At 46.4% G+C, this 21,629-nt stretch overlaps 1 protein-coding gene across 1 annotated transcript in view; it reads left to right on the top strand.

Annotated features, from left to right (window-relative positions):
• The first annotated feature begins 20,954 nt into the window (after positions 1-20,954).
• KANSL1 (KAT8 regulatory NSL complex subunit 1) overlaps positions 20,955-21,629 on the top strand; it is a 96,583-nt gene continuing 95,908 nt past the window's right edge. The window contains exon 1 of the mRNA XM_073683114.1: positions 20,955-21,017. The gene's annotated coding sequence lies outside the window, so the exon portion shown is untranslated. The remainder of the gene's footprint in view (positions 21,018-21,629) is intronic.

Raw genomic sequence — 21,629 nt, 5'->3', positions numbered from 1 at the left:
AGATACCATCAGAGACTTTGCCCGACGTTTACAAGCGGCACTCCGGTCCATAAAACAGGTAGATCCAGCAAGTGTGCAAGATGAAGATAAATTGCTTGCAGAACAGTTTATGAATGGGTTGAGATCAGACTTTCACCGTCAGCAGGTGCACATGTGGGTCCTAGATCATCCAGATGTGGAATTTAATACCTTAAAGGACCGTGCTATAACTGTACTACGAGACCCATTACCTGCAAAACCTGCAATCCCATCCTCGCAGGTTAATACCTCTCACATGAACTTAGAGCCTACCCCTAAAGACTCTGTAAAAGCGGTAGGACAAGCTGTCGCACCCGAATCTGCTGATGACCTACGTAATCAGGTGTTACAACTAACCAAAAACATGGACTACGGGTTAAAACTCTTGCAAGCCAGACCGGAGGCACACCCACCAAGCAAAATCCAGTTAGCTGAATCCCCTGAGGATGTTCCGTGGATGAGGAGAAAGCTCATGTCGCCTGTGCAGGGGACCAATGCATCATTGCAACGCAGAGCCATGTCGCTCGTGGAGGGGATCAACAAGTCGCCCGTTCAGGGGACCAAAGCACCATTCTGACGCAGAGCCACCGACCACACAGATTCTTCAGGACAACCCGTTTGCCTTCGTTGCAACAAACCGGGCCACTTTGCAAGAAGATGTCGTTTAAACCCGAGATTCCTGGGTCCCAGGGCCAACCCCCAGGAATAAAACGGCAGGGCCCATATGACTGGCGTAGTCGGTATGTGGGAGGCCGCCCGTACCTCAACATTACGCTAGAAGGAATCCCCACATCGGCCCTATTGGACACTGGGTCACAAGTCACCACCATCCCACATATCCTTTACAAGCAATTTTGGTCTGATGCTGATCTTAGCCCCCCAGACTCTAATCTTGTTATTTTAGCAGCTAATGGTCAACCACTGAATCAGGTGGGGTTTAGAGAGGTGACAATAAAGCTGGGGAGGGTGGAGTTGAGAGGCCAAGGGTTATGTGTGGTAGAAGATGACCCCAATAACAAATGTCCTTACATGGTGCTTGGTACTAATGTGATTAAAAACTGCCTTGAAGAAGTGCTGTTTTTACTCCAACAGATTACAGAGACTGCTGGCATTGGGCGGAGGAGAGTCCTTCAAAAAGAAATCCGTGCCTTAATTCACAAGCAACAGGTAAATCTGTCTGGGGGGGAGATTGGCAGTGCGCGGGTAACGGACCCGTTTCCCATTGTATTACCACCAAACAGTGAAATGATGATATGGTGTCGAGCAGCTATGGGTATCAGAAGAAAGGAATACCAGGCAATTGTAGAACCGGTATATTCAGAGCATAGACCTACACTGCTGACAGCTAGAGGGGTGGTGGATGTACGCAGGGGAAGAGTACCAATCCGTGTGTTGAATTGTGGTGAGGAAGAAGTGAAACTACCCCGGTATGCTACTGTAGCAAAGCTATACACTGTCAGTAATAACAACATACAGACACTAGAGCCCTTGCCCCCATCAAGTCAGGCGGAGAACAACAACCCCAAGGGACAGCTGGAGGAGTGGTGTCAGCAGTTGCACATAGGGACTGATGCCACTCCTGAACACCAGAAGCAAAGAGTTTACCGGGTAGTACAAGAGTTTAGCCAAGTATTCAGTAAGCATCCATTAGATTTTGGGAGGATAAAAGGGGTACTCCATCACATACCCACAGGAGATCATCCCCGATTAAAGTGAGACATAGACCCATCCCACCAAACCACTACCAGTGTGCTAAAGAGATGCTGCAGGACATGAAGGAGGCCGGGGTTATAAGAGATAGCTATAGTCCCTGGGCACCCCCTTAGTCTTAGTCAGAAAAAAAGATGGCACTATGAGGATGTGTGTGGATTACAGGGAGGTCAATAAGATCACTCACAAAGATGCATACCCGTTACCCCGGATAGAGGAGTCTCTTGCTCCATTAAAGACTGCTAAGTATTTCTCCACATTAGATCTCACTAGTGGGTATTGGCAGGTCTCCGTTGCAGAAGAAGACCGGGAGAAAACAGCATTCACAACACCAATGGGCCTATGCGAATTCAATAGCATGCCATTTGGGTTATGCAATGCACCAGGGACGTTTCAGAGACTCATGGAGTGCTGCCTGGGACACCGGAATTTTGAGACGGTACTTTTATACCTGGATGACGTCATTGTGTATTCCAAAACCTATGAAGAACATCTGGAACACCTGGTAGAGGTATTTACAGCTCTAACAAAATATGGAATTAAACTCAAACCATCTAAATGTTACCTGCTGAAGCCAAAAGTCCAATACCTAGGGCATGTGGTCAGCGCGGATGGTGTAGCGCCAGATCCGGAAAAAGTGACAGCTATCCAGGACTGGCAGAGGCCGACCACCGTCAGAGAGGTACGTCAGTTCTTAGGTTTGGTTGGATATTACAGAAGATTTATTAAGGGCTATACGAAGATGGCAGCGCCCCTACAAGATCTTCTAGTAGGCCAAGCTAAGAAGAGAAGGTCTGTAGAGCCGCCGTTGGAATGGGGAAAGAAACAAGAAGACTCCTTCCAACAAATGAAACAGGCCCTGACCAGTGAGGAAATCTTGGCGTACCCAGAATATAACCTACCATTTGTCCTCTACACGGATGCAAGTAATGTAGGCCTGGGAGCAGTACTGTCCCAAATACAAGAAGGCAAGGAAAGAGTAATTGCCTATGCCAGTAGAAGACTTCGACCTACCGAGAGGAACCCGGAAAATTACAGCTCTTTTAAGTTGAAGTTTCTGGCCTTGGTTTGGGCAGTCACGGAGAGGTTCAAGCATTACTTAGCATCTTCAATATTTACCATCTTTACGGACAATAATCCGCTAACACACTTGGATACTGCAAAGCTTGGTGCATTGGAGCAGCGCTGGATGGCCCGGCTATCGAATTACGACTTTACCATCGAGTACCGAGCAGGCGGTGGAAATGAAAATGCTGATGCCCTCTCCAGAAACCCTCAAGTACATTTGCAAGGGCTTGAAGAAGAAACAGATGACTTGGAGGAAGTAGAACTTCCAGCTTTCCATAAAAGTCGAAAATGGAAAATGACAGAAACCCATATCTACCAGAACCGTCAGGATGTTGCACTAAACCCGCTGCCTCATTATGGATGGAAAGAAACCCAAGACAGCGATCCAGCAGTGAGCCTAGGTGAAGAGGCTGGTAACCCAACCGGATTCCAAAATTGAGAAGAATGCTCCCCCAGAGGCCCAATACCTGTGGAAAGAAAGAAGCAGGTTATTTATCTATAAAAAACAATTGTGCAGACGGTATATCAATCCAAGGACACATGAAATGGTATGGCAAGTTGTGGTTCCAAAGAGAGACGTCCAAATGGTATTGGAAGAGTACCATAATGGAGCAGGACACTTTGGATGGAGAAAACTGGAAATACTGTTACGTGAGAGGTTTTATTGGATTGGCATGAGGTCTTCCATAGAAAAATGGTGTAAAAATTGTGGCCCATGCTCATTAAGAAGAGGAGATCGTAACAACTAGAAAGCACCACTCCAGCCTATCATAACCAAACAGCCCCTGGAACTAGTAGCCTTGGATCATGTCAAACTCACACCCAGTAGATCAGGCTATACTTATGCTCTTACCATGGTGGACCACTATTCCAGATTCCTAGTGGTAGCTCCTGCGAAGGACTTGACAGCTCAGACAGCAGCAAGAACCTATCAAGCTTATTTCTGCAGGCCACATGGATATCCAGAACAGGTATTGACAGATCAGGGTCCTGCCTTTGAAGCGGAAATATTTCAAGAGTTCTGTAGCTTGTATGGATGCAAGAAAATTCGTACCATGCCTTACCATCCCCAAACTAATGGAATGTGCGAAAAAATGAATCACGTGGTAATAGAATTGCTGAACACTCTGCCCTTGGAAGACAGAAACAGATGGCCAGAGAAATTACCAGATCTTATTGACATCTATAACAACATCCCAGTAAGCTCAACTAATTGTACCCTGGCATACTTGATGAGAGAGAGACCAGGAAAATTGCCAGTGGACTTTGAAATGGGCATTGTAATTCCTGAGGAAGACCACTCCAGTGCAGATTGGGATACTAGAAGAACAGAACAATATAAGAAAATACAAGAGTGTGTTGAGAAAAGTCTAGCAAAATCCAGAGAAAGACAAGAAACCAATTTCAATAAAAATGCACAAGGAATCCCGTTAACCCCCGGAGAATTGGTTTTGAAAAGGAAAAAAGAGACTTCATAAGCTAGATAATCAATGGGAAGAAAAACCATACACTGTATTACCATCCAATTTTGACAACCAGAAAACCTGTCTAATCAGCAAGGATAACGGAAAAACAACAGCAACAGTGTCCTCAAACCTTGCAACAAAAATAATATATCCCTTGTCCCATACCAGAAGAAGAGACGCCAAGGACAATTAAGACAATCTTAGGAGAGTTACCCGCAGATTGGCCTCAAATAGAAGGAGCATACTTAATTCCCATGTTGACATTCCCACAACCAGTAGAAGGATCAAGAGAAGAACCACCCACTGTAGCCGAGCCAGGGAATCCTGCAATCGGTGTACCTGCCGTTCCCACTAGGGGAGTGGGAAGACACTCCGGCATACCTGTGCTACGTAGACCAACACATGAGTCAGTAAGTAGTGTTCGCTCCACACCGGGCTTACGTACCAGTGGGATACCAGTTTTACGGAGGTCATCACGTATTAATTTTGGACACCCACCACTCAGATACAGGGAATAAAACATAACAAAAGGGAAATGTAAATAGGTTAAAAAATGTAAATATGTAGTTAAAGTCAGTATATAGTAGGGTGACGAGTAGACCAAAACAGGTTACACCAGGTACACAACATAAAAAAAAAGGGTGAGTAGAGTTGGCGTAAGAAGCTGTCTAGGGAGAGCAAAATCTTGGCCAATAGGTGACCCCAGGGCCAAAGGGCCTACAGTGCTTATGACCGGGAGAGGCCCCTGCAGTACCTAGGACCCTTGCGCCGAGGCACACGTAGTAAATGTTTTGTTGTGTATCTTGAATTATTAAGTCTATTTGAATCTTTAAGCCTAAAGAGACTTTACCTGTGTGGACTGAAGCCACAGGACTGGTGGTAGCAAAAACACTTTCCCTTTAACAGCTTGCAGCAGATCGACTAGCGTTGTATGGACTGGTTATCCGTTTTTCCTTGGTTATTGTAAATTTTATTTTTGAGACTCTGTTCAAATTACAAATATAAATGTTAATGTTATGTTATCTTTGTTAAAAAAAAAAAATGTTTCAGTCACGGAGGACTGAAGTTAACTAGGAGGGAATGTGGCACCCCTGCGGGGGATTACCACAGGATCCATAGGTGCAGGGAGAGATGTACACTTGGGCACACACAACACCTTCCACCCCAGGTCTGAGGGGAGGAGTCAGTTTCCAGGGAGACAGAAAAAGCGGCAGTTAGTCTTGTGAGGGATGAAGGAGGAGGGAGACACAGAGAGCTGTTGGCTGAGGACCAGTTAAGCCCTGAACTAGGAAACAGGTCTGGGTTGTGAAAGCGCTCTAGAGAGAGGGACGGAGGCTAGTAGGAGAAAGAAAGAGATAAAACTATTATCCCTTTAGCTCACCCGGACACCGGAGTCCGAGATTGCTATTAATTCAGAAATAGCATAGAAAACCCCGACAGATCAGGAGGATCTACTCCCCCTGAAGAAGAAGGGGAAAGAGTTGCCAAACTTGACCAAGTATAGGACCAGGGGCCCAGAAAGAGAATTGGTAGCCCCAAGGAAAGGTCCTCATTGTCAGTTGTGGAGAAGGACCCCAAAGAAAGTAAAAGGTGGCAGGTTCAGCTTAAGGCAGGACTGACCCCAAACAACGCACACAGTGTTAGAGGAGGCCTCCCAAATCTCCAGAGTGAATATCTCTACCTGCACCGAAAACCTGGTTACCCTCCTGAACTGTACCTGTTACCAGACATCAGTAAAAGAAAGGTACTGAAACAAAGACTTAATGTGTGTGTGTGCCTACTTTGACATTACTGCCTATAGCGTTCGTACAAGCCATATGCCAATCACCTCAGCAACCATACACAGCGCTGGTAACCGATTTTACCAGTTACCACAGGAGGCGCCAGGACACAATATTCCCATCATCCTCACCCCCATCCCTTTTCTGACGGTCCAGGGCATGGAACCGGGAACCGACCAACCGTGATCCCCACAGAAGTAACCCATCCATCCCGGTATCCGAGTACCCCTACCCCTGTCGACCGACTCAATACAAACAGCCTATACTCCCCTCAAGTGCTGGCGTCATTCCAGCGATGATGGCACCTACTCTCCTGAGACTCGCATTATGTTCTTATGCCACGTGAGCACTGCAGCCAATCAGCGGCTGCTTCACTCACACTTCCTTCAGACGAAAATACCATTCAGAGGAAATCAGAGAGTCAGCATCTCTCACTTCTTTCAAGTGTCAGTTTTGTCCAAAGGAAGTGAAAGTGAAGCAACTGTTGATTGGCTGCAGTGCTCATGTGGCATAAGTACATAATGCGAGCCCCAGGAGATCAGGTGCCGTCATCGCTGGAATGACGCCGGCACCTGAGGGGAGTATAGGCTGTTTGTATTTTATAAGGGGAATATAACAATTGAGAAGGGGCTGTCCAAGTAATGAAGAAAAAAACTGGAGTATGATGCGCCTAATTCATAAAAGGGTTGCTCCACTACTTTTACATTGACGATCTATCCCAGTGATGGCGAACCTTTTATAAACCGAGTGCCCAAACTGCAATTCAAAACCCGCTTATTTATCGCAAAGTGCCAACACAGCAATTTAACCTGAATACTGAGGTTTTAGTTTAGAAGAAACAACTCATACAGAGAGCAGGCAAGGGCCAGAGAGAGCAGGCAGGGGTCAGAGAGAGCAGCCAAGGGTCAGAGAGAGCAGGCAGGGGTCAGAGAGAGCAGGCAGGGGTCAGAGAGAGCAGGCAGGGGTCAGAGAGAGCAGGCAGGGGTCAGAGAGAGCAGGCAGGGGTCAGAGAGAGCAGGCAGGAGTCAGAGAAAGCAGGCAGGGGTCAGAGAGAGCAGGCAGGGGTCAGAGAGAGCAGGCAGGGGCCAGAGAGAGCAGGCAGGGGCTAGAGAGAGGAGGCAGGGGTCAGAGAGAGGAGGCAGGGGTCAGAGAGAGCAGGCAGGGGTCAGATAGAGCAGGCAGGGGTCAGAGAGAGCAGGCAGGGGTCAGAGAGAGCAGGTAGGGGTCAGAGAGAGCAGGCAGGGGTCAGAGAGAGCTCGCAGGGGTCAGAGAGAGCAGGCAGGGGTCAGATAGAGCTCTCAGGGGTCAGAGAGAGCAGGCAGGGGTCAGAGAGAGCAGGCAGGGGTCAGAGAGAGGAGGCAGGGGCCAGAGAGAGCAGGCAGGAGTCAGAGAGAGCAGGCAGGAGCCAGAGAGAGCAGGCTGGGGTCAGATAGAGCAGGCAATGGTCAGAGAGAGCTCTCAGAGGTCAGAGAGAGCAGAAAGGAGTCAGATAGAGCAGGCAGGGGTCAGAGAGAGCAGGCAGGAGCAAGAGAGAGAAAGCAGGCATATCAGAGAGAGCTCGCAGGGGAAACAGAAAGCAGGCAGGGTGTAAAATATGATGAACCAGCAGGGTGGGCTATGCCACTCCCCACACTGCAAACATACCACTCACACACTGGCCCTATACCGCACACAGCACTCGCACACTGGCCGTATCGTGCACACAGCAGTCATACACTGGCCGTATACTGCTCAGAGCTCTTGCACACTGGCCATAAACCGCACACAGTACTCGCACACTGGCCGTATCGCGCACATAGCACTCATACACTGGCCATATACTGCTCAGAGCACTCGCACACTGGCCATATACCACTCACAGTATTCACAGACAGGCTGTAAACCACATACAGCACTCGCACACTGACCGTATACCGTTCACAGCACTCGCACATTAGCCATATGTAGCGCCCACAGCACTCGCACACTGGCTGTATACCGCTCACAGCACTCGCACACTGGCTGTAAACCGCACAGAGCACTCGTACACTGGCCATAAACCGCACACAGCACTCGGACACTAGCCATATATCACACACAGCACTTGCACACTGACTGTAAACTGCACACAGAACTCGCACACTCGCCGTATACCGCACACAACCCTCACACACTGGCGGCATATAGCACTCACACACTGATTGTATATCGTACACACCACTCACACACTGGCCGTAGACAGCACACAGAACTCACACATTAGCTGCATACCACCCACTGAACTCACACACTGGCTGTATACCTCACACAGCACTCACACACTGTCCACATACCTCACACAGCACTCACACACTGTCCACATACCGCACACAGCCCTCACACACTGGCCGTATACTGCTCACAGCACTCACACACTGGCCGTGTACCTCACACAGCACTCACACACTGTCCACATACCTCACACAGCACTCACACACTGTCCAAATACCGCACACAGCCCTCACACACTGGCCGTATACCGCTCACAGCACTCACACACTGGCCGTATACCGCACACAGCCCTCACACACTGGCCGTATACAGCTCACAGCACTCACGCACTGGCCGTACACCGCACAAAGCCCTCACACACTGACTACATACCACACACAGTACTCACACACTGGCTATATACCGCACACAGCAGTCACGCACTGGCCATATACCACACACAATACTCACACACTGCACGTAACCGCACTCACACACTGGCAGTATACTGCCCACAGCACTCACACACTGATCATATATCGTAGACAGAATTCATACACTTGCTGTATACCGCCGACAGCACTCACACACTGGCCGTATACCGCACACAGCACTAACACACTGGCCATATATCGCACGCAGCTCTCACACACTGGCTGTATACCACTCAGCACTCACACACTTGCAGTATACCACCCACAGCACTCACACACTGGCCATATACCGGACACAGCACTCACACACTGACTGTATACCGCACACAGCCCTCACACTGGACATACTGTGTACCGTACACAGCACTCACACTCTGGCCATATGCCGCCCACAGCACTCACACACTGTTCGTATACCACTCACAGCACTCACACACTGGCCGTATACCACTCAGCACTCACACACTGGCTGTATACCGCCCACAGCAGTCATGCACTGGCTATATACCACACACAGCTATCACACACTGATCGTATTCCATCCACAGCACTCACACACTGGCTGTACACTGCACGCAGCCCTCACATACTGGCCGTATACATACCTCACACACTGGCCGTATACTGTCCATAGCACTAACACACAGCCCTTATTCACTACTCGTATACCGTACACAGCACTCTCACACATTGGCCATATACCGCAAACAGCACTCAAACGCTGGCCATATACAGACCTCACACACTGGCCGTATACCGTCCACAGCACTCAGACACTGGCTGTATACCACACACAGCACTCAGACACTGGCCGTATACAGACCTCACACACTGGCAGTATACCGCACACTGCACTCACACTCGCTCCACCATACCGCTGCACGACCAGCTCTACCCTCACCTACTGTATCCTCACCCATCCCTTGTAGATTGTGAGCCCTCACGGGCAGGGTCTTCTCTCCTACTGTACCAGTCGCTGACTCGTTTTGTTCAAGATTATTGTAAGTGTATTTGCTATGTATACCCCTTTTCACATGTAAAGCACCATGGAATAAATGGCGCTATAATAATAAATAATAATACACTACTTGTATACTGTACACAGCACTCACACACTGACCATATACCGCACACAGTACTCACACACAGCCCTTATACACTACTCATATACCACACACAGCCGTCACACACTGGCCGTATATCGCACACAGCATTCATACACTGGCTGTATACCGCACACAGCACTCACACACTGCTCGTATACCACACACAGCACTCACACTGGCCATATACCGGACACAGCACTCACACACAGCCCTTATGTAGTACTCCTATACTGCACACAGCCCTCACAAACTAGCCGTATACAGCACACAGCCCTCACACACTGGCTGTATACCACACACAGCACTCACACACTAGCCGTATACACATACACTGCACACTGATGTCACTATTACATTAGACATATCATACACACCAGGGGCGGACACAGACAACTTGGGGCCCCTGTGCAAGAAATGTGTATGGGCCCCTCTCCTTTTATTACGAGAAAGCTACAGATTATATATATATATATATATATATATGTATATATATATATATAGCCACACACATATATGTATCTTATAGTCTCCTTAATTATGTATTGCCGTCCCTTAATACACAGTACCCTCTCTTGTTATGTACAGCACCGTCCCTTATATATTGGATAATATAGTTCCCTGTTCTTTATTACATACCGTCCTCTCTTGTTAGATGTATAATGCAATGACAGCTGATGGAGCATGGGAAAGCTTCTTTTCTGATGGAGGAGCTGATGGAACGATCCTCTGGTCACCGGCTGCTCCATCAGCAGTCATTTTAATATCTAACAAGAGACAACTATGCAATAAAAGAGGGCGCTGTGACTGACAAAAATAACAAGAATACGCTATGTAAGGGACAGCACTATACATAACATCAGAGGAAGCTATATAAAAAGAGACAGCACCATATATAACTACAGAGGATGGTGCGTAATAAAGGAGGGTGTTATGCATAATAAAAGATGAAACTATATAACTAAGGATGGCGCTATACATAATAAGTGAGTACACTATATATTGAGCATGGAGCATGTCCTATTATGATCCTCAAAAACCAGATCAGAACAGGACATTCTCTGACCCTCACAGATCTCATTCTCAGATCCGTGATTTTCATGGATGTGTGAATGGACCTAGAAAACTTTATGAGTCCGTGGACCATCCCATAAAAAAATCTGGCAGCACACGGACATTTCACACAAATGCGAGGATGCAGCCTAAGGGATTTTACAGATAACATTATCACTCCAAGTCACACAGTGCAGATACAGAATAATGTTTACATCCAGGCACTTACCACTGACGTCTCATCTGATCAGAGTCGGTTTCTGCTGTTTCTTCTCCATCTGGTCAGACCTTCATGTCGACATCTCCCAGCCACAACTCGTCTTGTCATGATGATTTCCAGCCTAGAAAATAACAAGATCACATACTGTATATTGTATATATACATGCGTCTCACTCGCACTGTGCCCCTGAATACAGATATGTACCCCACCATTAATATACTATTAGGCACGCACCAATCAATATATAAAGTGATAAGCAGCACTGTGTCCCCCATTAACTATAATCTCCACCGGCCAATAATATAAACTATTCCGTCTCTGTGACTCTTCCCAATTAACTGTAAGGCTATGTGCACATGGGAAATATGCAAGGCTTTACAGTACAAGCAAAGTGAATGAAATTCCTGAAGTCTCATGCTCACATTGCTTATTTTTTCCTTGCAGATGATTAAAATCTACATAATGTCAATTCTTGAAGCGTATTTCACCCATACTAATGAGTGGGGGGAAATATGAAACAAAAGCATGTCAAAAACGTGACAAAAAAATTATTTTACGCAGCATTCTTCCTGCCAATACATTAGGACATGCAGCAGAATTTTCTCCTGCAAATCCTGAATGTGTGCACATAGCCTTAGTCCCTGCCCTGTGTCCCCCACCCATTTATTATACGTCCTTGATACCATCATAATGAATTTGGAGGTGGGAGAAGACATTATCAGGTACAGAGCATCCTCCGCCACCTCCCAATTTATTACAAGTCCCTGACAGTGATTTCTCCCACCTTTCAATTCATTATAAAGTGTCTTACGCACCTTACCCCATCATTGCTCTCCCCCCATCTTTGCTCTCCCACACCACCCTCATCTTTGCTGTCCCACATCACCCCCATCATTGCTCTCCCCAACCACCTCCATCATTGCTCTCCTCATCACCACTATCATTGCTTTCCCACACCACCCCCCATCATTGTTCTCCCCCATCACCCCATCATTGCTCTCCCCATCACTGCTCTCCCAACAACCTGCATCATTGCTCTCCCCCATCACCCTCATCATTGCTCTCCCCCCGTCACCCTCATCATTCCTCTCCCCAACGACCCCCATCATTGCTCTCCCCCATCACCCTCATCATTGCTGTCCCACACCACCCCCATCATTGTTCTCCCTCATCGCCCCATCATTGTTCTCCCCACCACCCCCATTATTGCTCTCCCCCATCACCCTCATCATTGCTGTCCCACACCATCCCCATCATTGCTCTCCCCCATCATTGCTGTCCCACATCATTGCTCTCCCCAACCACCCCCATCATTGCTCTCCCCCATCACCCCCATCATTGCTTTCCCACAACACCCCCATCATTGCTCTCCCCCACCACCCCCATCATTGCTCTCCCCCACCACCCCCATCATTGCTCTCCCACACCACCCCCATCATTGCTCTCCCCCACCACCCCCACCATTGCTCTCCAACACAACCCCCATCATTGCTCTCCCATAACACCACCATCATTGCTCTCCCACACAACCCCATCATTACTCTCCCATACCACCTCCATCATTGCTCTCCCATACCACCCCATCATTGCTCTCCCACACAACCCCATCATTGCTCTTCCACACCACCCTCATCATTGCTCTCCCAAACCACCCCCATCATTGTTCTCCCACACCACCCCCATCATTGCTCTCCCACACTACCCTCATCATTGCTCTCCCACACCACCCCCATCATTGCTCTCCCTCACCTCCATCATTGCTCTCTAACACCACACCTCAGTATATTCTCCCCAGTGTATTGGATAAAAAAAAATATAAAAACCAACACTTACCTCTCTTCTCATTTTCCCGCAGCATTATCGTTGTCGGCAACTTTCTGCCTGACACAGGCCCGTGCTGCTTGCTGACGTCATCAAGCTGCGCATGTCTGTGTCAGACAGAAAGAGCCAGGCAGGAAGCAGAGGACGGATTCTTCTGCACTGCTGCCATTCTCTCCTGTAGGCAGCGGGGCTGCAAGGATCGCTCCCTGCCCACCGCGTGTGATGAGGGCAGTCTGGCCATGGGCCCCCTGAAGCCTCGAGCCCCGAGAAACTGGCCAGATTTTCCTCAGTATTAGCCATCCTGCAAGGCCCCCCCTGGACCTCCGGGCCCCGGTGCAGTTGCACCGGCTGCACCGGTGGTATGTCTGCCCCTGATACACACATTGCTCAGACATAAGAACATATTTCACTTATACAATGGAGTACACTGAACAGTTGCAGTGCACACACCAATGACAGCAGATACCACACTTACAGGTGCATCTCACTAAATTAGAATATCATCAAAAAGTTAATTTATTTCATTTCTTCAATACAAAAAGTGAAACTCATGTATTATATAGAGTCATTACAAATTACCAACAGAGTGATCTATTTCAAGTGTTTATTTCTGTTAATGTTGATGATTATGGCTTACAGCCAATGAAAACACAAAAGTCATTATCTCAGTAAATTAGAATACTTTATAACAACAGCTTGAAAAATGTTTTGAAAATCTGAAATGTTGGCCTACTGAAATGTATGTTTAGTAAATGCACTCAATATTTGGTCGGGGCTCCTTTTGCATCAATTACTGTATCAATGCGGCTTGGCATGGAGGCGATCAGCCTGTGGCACTGCTGAGGTGTTATGGAAGCCCAGGTTGCTTTGATAGCAGCCTTCAGCTCGTCTGCATTGTTGGGTCTGGTGTCTCTCATCTTCCTCTTGACAATACCCCATAGATTCTCTATGGGGTTAAGGTCAGGTGAGTTTGCTGGCCAATCAAGCACAGTGATACTGTCGTTTATAAACCAGGTATTGGTACTTTTGGCAGTGTGGACAGGTGCCAAGTCCTGCTGGAGAATGAAATTTCCATCTCCAAGAAGCTTTTTGGCAGAGGGAAGCATGAAGTGCTCTAAAATTTTCTAGTAGACGGCTGCGCTGACTTTGGTCTTGATAATACACAGTGGACCTACACCAGCAGATGACATGGCTCCCCAAACCATCACTGATTGTGGAAACTTCACACTAGATCTCAAGCAGCTTGGATTGTGTGCCTCTCCACTCTTCCTCCAGACTCTGGGACCTTGATTTCCAAATGAAAATTGGAACTCTGTGACCTCGTGGAGTGTGTCAACGACTGCTTCTGGACATCTGTCAAATCAGCAGTCTTCCACATGATTGTGGAGCCTACTGAAACAGACTAAGTGACCTTTGAAAACACTTAGGAAGCCTTTGCAGGTGTTTTTTGTTAATTATTGTATTTTGCTGAGATAATGACTTTTGTGTTTTCATTGGCTGTAAGCCATAATCACCAACATTAACAAAAATAAACACTTTAAATAGATCACTCTGTAATGACTCTATATAATATATATGAGTTTCACTTTTTGTATTGAAGAACTAAAATAAATTACATTTTTGATGATATTCTAATTTTGTGAGATGCACCTGTATCTGCTTACTTTCATGACTTCTGGTTCTTGGCTGATGGCAGGAGTCTTGCAGGTTATGGGCAGCTGTGCCTGAGACACTGCTTGCTCCAGCTGAGCCATGCCCCTTTCACTATGCCCCACCCATCTCCTCGGTCTGAGGGTCTCCTCAGAGTGCGTTCCTGCGATCAGAACCCGCTGCGGCCTCGACGCTGCAGAACATCCGCATCACTTCCGCCCTCATTATGCAAATGAGTGGACACATTTTTTTTTTTTTACATGCGGATTTTCCTCATTGATGTTAGTCTATGGTGAAAATCCACATGCAGACCCGCAAGAGAAATTTATATGCTGCGGGTCTGCAAGACGCGCCGCATGGCAGTTTCCATGGGAGATCTGCAGGTGCACAGATACGCATAGTCGACATGGGATTTCTAGAAATCCATCCACTATGCTGTAACAGCTGGCCGCTGCGGTTTTGACGCTGCATAAATACGCAGCGTCAAAACCGCAGCAAATCCTGAACGTGGGAATGCACCCTCAATCTGTTGCTGCCTTGTGCCCCTTGTAACTTCAGGCACAGCACTTGTTTCCTGACTGAGGCTCCTCCTAATGTTAGTAGGCTGCTGGCTGCTTAAATTAGCAGAGCTCAAGGGCTACAGCAGAAAGCAAGGATAGCACTGGTTGGCCAATGTTCGGCAACGTCTCTGCATTAGTGCACTGAGACCAGATAAGAGGAGCGAGAGACTACTCAGTGCCACGCAGGCCCCGCCATCTCTCCTCTGACAGATGGAGGGGAAAGTCACTCTCGCTGCAGTTAGCCAGCCGGCGCCCTGTGCAGTCGCACAGGTCGCACATAGCTAAGGCGGGCCATGAGTGTCTGCAGGCAACAGTGAAGCATGTTGGGGGGGTCCTGGCAAGTTTGGGGCTGCATTTCAGGAAATGGAGTTGGGTATTTGGTCAGGGTTAATGATGACCTCAATGCTGAGAAATACAGGCAGATATTTATCTATTATGCAAGACCATCAGGGAGGCGTCTGATTGGCTCCAAATTTATTCTGCAGCAGGACAACAACGTCAAATGTACAGCCAATGTCAGTCAGAATGATTTTCAGTGTAAATAAAAACAAAGAGTCCTGGAAGTGGTAATATGACCCCCACAGAGCCCTGATCTCAATATCATCAAGTCTGTCTGGAATTTGTACAAGCCTACATCCACAGAAGATCTGTGGTTAGTTCTTCAAAATGTTTGGAGTAACCTCCCTGCTAAGTTCCGTCAAAAACTGTGTGCAAATGTACTTTAAAGAATTGATGCACCAAATATTGATATGAGTTAGATTTCTGTTTAGTTCATTCACATCACTAACTGTTGTTAATAGGTAAAAATAAATTATTTACACTTCTATTTTTTTAAAGAATTCTTACTGTTTTCCACACTTGCCTAAAACTTGTGCACAGTACTAGGTCCCGTTAGTCAGAATATCAGATGATTATAGACGGGGACAGAGGGATGAAATATTATTTGGGACCCGTTAGTCAGAATATCAGATGAGTATACAGGCTGCCAACCCCTGTGGTCAGGTAGAATTTTTTTTCCTCTTTGGAAATAGGGATTGATTAGGGCCAGAAAGGTATTCCCTTCCTTCTTATATCTGGGTTATCAACATCTCAGGGCTCTATTTATCCTGTCCTATTGTACCGCTTACCATATTACTTTTTTTTTTTCAGGATAGATATCAGTAAGGACGGCATTTGGGATGCAAAGAAGTTATATCTCTCGTTCGTTTAGAAGTAGTAATAAATTAAATGATTTTGGTAGCCTTAATGAAGGTTTTTAAAGGGTTTTTTTTTCCATAGAAGTTTTGATATTTAGGACCTTTTCGGATTATTATTATTATTACCCTTACTGGAATTAGTTTTTAATTAAATAGATCTAAAATTAAATTAAATACATTTTAAAGTTACATTTTTTTGTAAGAAAAAAAATGACTCCATCCAACAAATACAAGAGGCAATTAAAAAAAAACAAGAAATATAAAGAAAAAAAAATATTTTATTCACATGCACTGATATAAATTTTTTTTTAAAAAATACACTTTTGAATGGACAACCTCTTCTTAATAACTCAAGTCTGCTGCACAAAATAAAAATCTGCATACTTACCCCTGGACAGTTTTTTTTAAATTTTGCACAGCAGACTGGAGCAATTATGAAGGGTTTGTGCAGCAGTGGGCAACTTCTTTAAAGCACCACTCCAGCGAAATGGAGCTTTAAATGTAAGTCCCCTGCCCCCTGTTATATACTCACCTTCCGCCGCCTTCATCAATTTCCCCACCGCTCTGTTAAGTCTCCTGTGAAAATACACGTCTATGATAGGATAGCCTCATTCTGGCCTTGTTCTGGCTCTCATAGATTTGTATTGAGAGCTTGTGAGCGAAGATTCTAACTTGTCAGAAGCTGCGCTCACAAGATGGCGCCGCGGGACCGGAACGGTGCTGAAAACCGGAAAGTGAGTATATCACTGGGGGCTGGTGGCTTACACTTAAAGCGCCACTCCAGTGCTGAAAACAAAACAAAACGCTGGAGTGGTGCTTTAAACATCCACACAAATGTATTCACCTGAAGGATAAATTCAACAAGTATTTAGTATAAGAATTTAATCACAATGTAATTAGGGTAGGTTCACACGTGCGCATAAAAAAATCGTTCAGCATTTAATCCAGAGAAGTGGAACGATTTGTTTCTCACTTGTCATATGTGTGCAATCTGTGTGCTGTCCATATATAATCCATTTTTTTACAGCAGCAGTTATTAATCTTTTACAGGACCATTTACAGTTTCCTATGTTACAGGAGTGCAATGTATCCATAAAGAATGGATGCTGTACTGTGGCTCTGTATGGCATCTGATTTTTTTTGCTCACCCATACACTTGAATGGCTGCACTGACTTATTGAATAACATTGATCCGAGTGTGTTCCTTTTTTTCACGATAGCTCTCGGGTCGAAAATACGGTCCTGGGAACCAGTCTTTTAAAAAATAATGCTCCATTTTTTAATTTTTTTTTTTAATAAAACAGATTTGTCAGGGAAGCGAATGAAGCAAATTTAATTGAGTTGTCCGGTGAAAAGAAGTCATAACCTATTCAAGGTATAGATGATTAATTTATAGGCTGTGGCGTCTGACTGCTGGGACCCCCATTGAAGACCAGGGAACTTTTAGAATGGAGCATCAGAGTGTCCGATTGCACCTTCGTTCATTCTCTATGGGGCTGTCGAGTTCTGCGCTCGGCTTTTCTTAGTCCCCATGCAGATTGAATGGCGTAGCGGTGGATCGTGATCACTGCTGCCCCATTCTGGCGATCGATGGTGATTCCTGTGGTCGGACCCCCAGCGATCTATAAGTTATCACCTATCCGGAGATAGGTGATAGCCTCTTTAACTACAGGTTTCGTCAAAAGTTAGAAATCACCCAAAATCATGGCAACTTGCCAACACTTTCACTGGTCCTTTGTCATTTAGGGAAACAACTAAGAATGCGAACACTTCACGTTGGATTGTTCAGTCGATGCCACTAGACATTACATCTCTATAAGCAAAATTTGATTTCACCAATTATGCCCAATGAGTGCATGTAAAATGTTATTTTTTAATATATGATGGAAAGCAGGAGACTTTGACCTGCCCCTTAATACACAGAGATTTGTGGTACAATTTTTGAGGATAGGCTGTCACCCCCTATTTTACTGTGTTCTCAGGCAGTGCTAAAATGCCTATAAAGTTGCCAAATAATTAATTGGCCGTTTATAATCACAAATAATAGTCTATGACTGCAAGATAAGAAGTTATGTCTATGACGCTGGTAATTACACCATAATTGCAATTCACAAGTTGCTTCTTAGGCTATTCTGTAACCCTTAAAAGATCGCCTACAACCTCATCTTGTCCCTGGCCTGATACAGAGATAAGAAGTTAAATGGCTGCAATCGGAGTGTTCTATGATCGCACACATTTAAAGCATGGGATAGGAAGGGGTTAAGGCTAAGGCAGCACAGCGACGTGTCCACTTGCAGCATCGCATCTAATCATTTCCCATGGAGTTGCATTGTGACATGCGACCTCCTATGATACAAAGTTGCAAATGTTTCGATTATCTGTCGCCGGTCACAAAGGTTTCACTTCCCATAGACTTCGATTGAAGACACATGTGACTGCGACTTCTGGGCGACTTAGCTGCAATTCGGCCATTTATTATTTTATGCAAAATCCCAGCTCTAAAATAGTCATGTGACAGAAAGTTGCACAGAAGTTTTTGTTCACACATGTCGCCGTGCAGACCTAGCCTAAAACTTTAAAGGGAATCTGTCCGATGCCCGATTCATGGGTTGCATGGATCAGAGACCGGCTCCGTTATTGCTGTGTTTCACAGCAATGGTGGCTCGGGACAATGCGACTAGCCCAAAAAGCAGGTCTTCGTTGACTTCTCTCTACCCTACTCCCCTTGACTGATAGGTCTGTATGTGGAGCTGGGGCGGGAGAAACCATCGGGGATCTGCCTTCTGGACTAATCATCCTAGTCGCATCTTCCTCTTCCACCGTCCCAAAGTATGTTTTTCTCTGAAGCAGCTACAAAAAAGTGCCGGTCTCTGATTCATGCGGCTTGTGGCTCTGGCAGCATGCATTAGGGAAAAATATGCCTTCCTGAATCAAAAAGCATATCACACAGCCGTCGGGTCAGGGGGACATCTGTACGTCTATCACCATCCTGTCTCACTTTAGACTGCTGCGGCATCTTTGGTGACATCAAGTCCCAGGTAATGCACTGAAAATGCTGGGGAACACAAAAAGCGCAAATAGGGTCTTAACCAATAAACAAAAAATAGTGGATGAAAAAATGTACACGCTTACCTGATATGGTTGCGCATTTGCAACCATTCAATCACACAGATCAGCTGCTGCAGGACACGGGTCGTCAGACCGAAGGAAATGCTGGTCCAGGTAATATGTGTGTAACCTGCGCTGCTGATGGAATTCCAGGAAACCATGTATTCTTGAATGAAGTTTATTAAAAAGGTTATAAGTCAACCCCTTTTACTTCTTTCAGTTAGGTTATGTCCTGAGGAAGACTTCGAAACGCGTTTCCTGGAATTTCATCAGCCGCACAGGTTATACATTTATAACCTGAAACAGCATAAAGTCTCAGATAGTCCCACAACAAGAAGAGCTCTATGATTTGTAATTTACTGCAGTGCAAATATTTATTTTACTCTCATATAGCACCATTAATTCCACAGCGCTTTACAGACATTATGGGCACTGTCCCCATTGGGGCTCACAATCTAGATTCCCTATCAGTATGTATTTGGAGTGTGGGAGGAAACCGGAGAACCTGGAGGAAACCCACGCAAACACAGGGAGAACATACAAACTCCTTGCAGATGTTGTCCTTGGTGGGATTTATACCCAGGACCCCAGCAGTGCTAACCACTGAGCCACCGTGCTGCCTATTTCAGGGTTGTGAATTGTCTTTAAAAACCCTGAAAACCAAATCTTCAGCACGTCGCCATCACCAGCACATTATATGGTGGTCTATGATTTCATAGTAGCTTGCGTCCAGAACTCCAAGCTTGGCTTTAGGTGCCAGTCACGTGGTGTCGTGTGCCCGAGCCTGGCCACATGGGCAGTCCTCCGAGGCCATGTTATGACAGGACGTCACGTGCCGTGTAGCCCTCGGCTCATTCGCAGAGCACTAGAGGGCAGATTTAATACTTTGTGAGACTAACGTCAGTCGTTTGCTGTAATATCGGACTTCCCTGGCCCAGGCCAGATATTGGCGAGAGGCGGGATCTTCTGTGGCTTGGGGGGTCACATAATTTGCTGATAAAATAAGTGGTGGCCCTGTGACTGATCTCCGGACAGCAGAAATATTCTAGCGTGAATTTATGATCTTTTTTTTACACAGAATTGACATCGGCTCCTCTACTAATGTAAACATAGGCCCAGAAGAGGGAATATGGCCTGGTGTGCTGGCTGTGAGCACATAACACAGGGGCAGTGGTAACATGCCCTCAGGGCACAGCACCACTGGGCAGAGCAGGCAGTAGATATCATGCTGACCCATAGACCTGGGGGTGCAGAGGTCTGCTGTGATATATGGGGCTAGGGGTGCACTTCCCCACTACTACTCCCATCTTCCCTCCCATGCACAGGGTATACATGTATTCATAGTGAGGGGCAGGGGCACACTCAGGGGTCACTCTCACCCCATGACATGACTGCCACCCTTCCCCCCTAACACAAGCCTAAAACCAGGCAGGCACACAGTAACGGCACTAAGCCCCGCCCACTCGCCTGCCCTCCGAGGCTTGACTGACAGCTCGTCTTCCAATCCGGTAACGCGCTCAGCACCATTCTCCAATCAGAATGTCAGAGGGGAGGGCGATGGGAGAGGCCGTAGCCAGCAGCCCTGGTTGAGCTGTGCAGGTAGGTGCAGGCAGAGGGGTGCGTGGGGAGTGGGGTTCATGCACCAGGTGGCACTGGGTGGGGTGAGAGGGGCACCCCCGGGCATGTAGGGAAGCAGGGGCTGGCTAGGTATGGGGCACTGTAGTGGCTGGATGTGGAGAATGGCTGGAGTATATGCCTCTGTCTTCATCAGCAATAAACAGGCCAGATACTGGAACTTTGTATGATCAGCTGGGCTGTGATACTCTGTGCCAGGGCATAGTGCAGGATGCAGCTGGTACCTGGCAGAGGGACTGGCTGGGGGGGAATCAGGCATCGAAAGGGCTAACACACATATATATATATATATATATATATATATATATATATATATATATATATATATATATATATATATATAAACATATATACACACATTCATGTACACTCACTTAATGCTATGCATAAATATGTATACTCCTAGCAAGTACATAGAATTGTACGTGTGGGTATATATATATATATATATATATATATATATATACATACACACACACACACACACACACACACACACACACACACACACACGCACACGTATATAATCATACAGCCACACATACATCCATACTCTCACACCTATGATTGGCCATA

Source organism: Phyllobates terribilis, unplaced genomic scaffold (assembly GCF_046119375.1).
Source record: "Phyllobates terribilis strain yellow unplaced genomic scaffold, ASM4611937v1 Scaffold_5__5_contigs__length_657084704, whole genome shotgun sequence".
Lineage (NCBI taxonomy): Eukaryota > Metazoa > Chordata > Amphibia > Anura > Dendrobatidae > Phyllobates > Phyllobates terribilis.
This window is presented reverse-complemented; position numbering and strand designations above follow the sequence as displayed.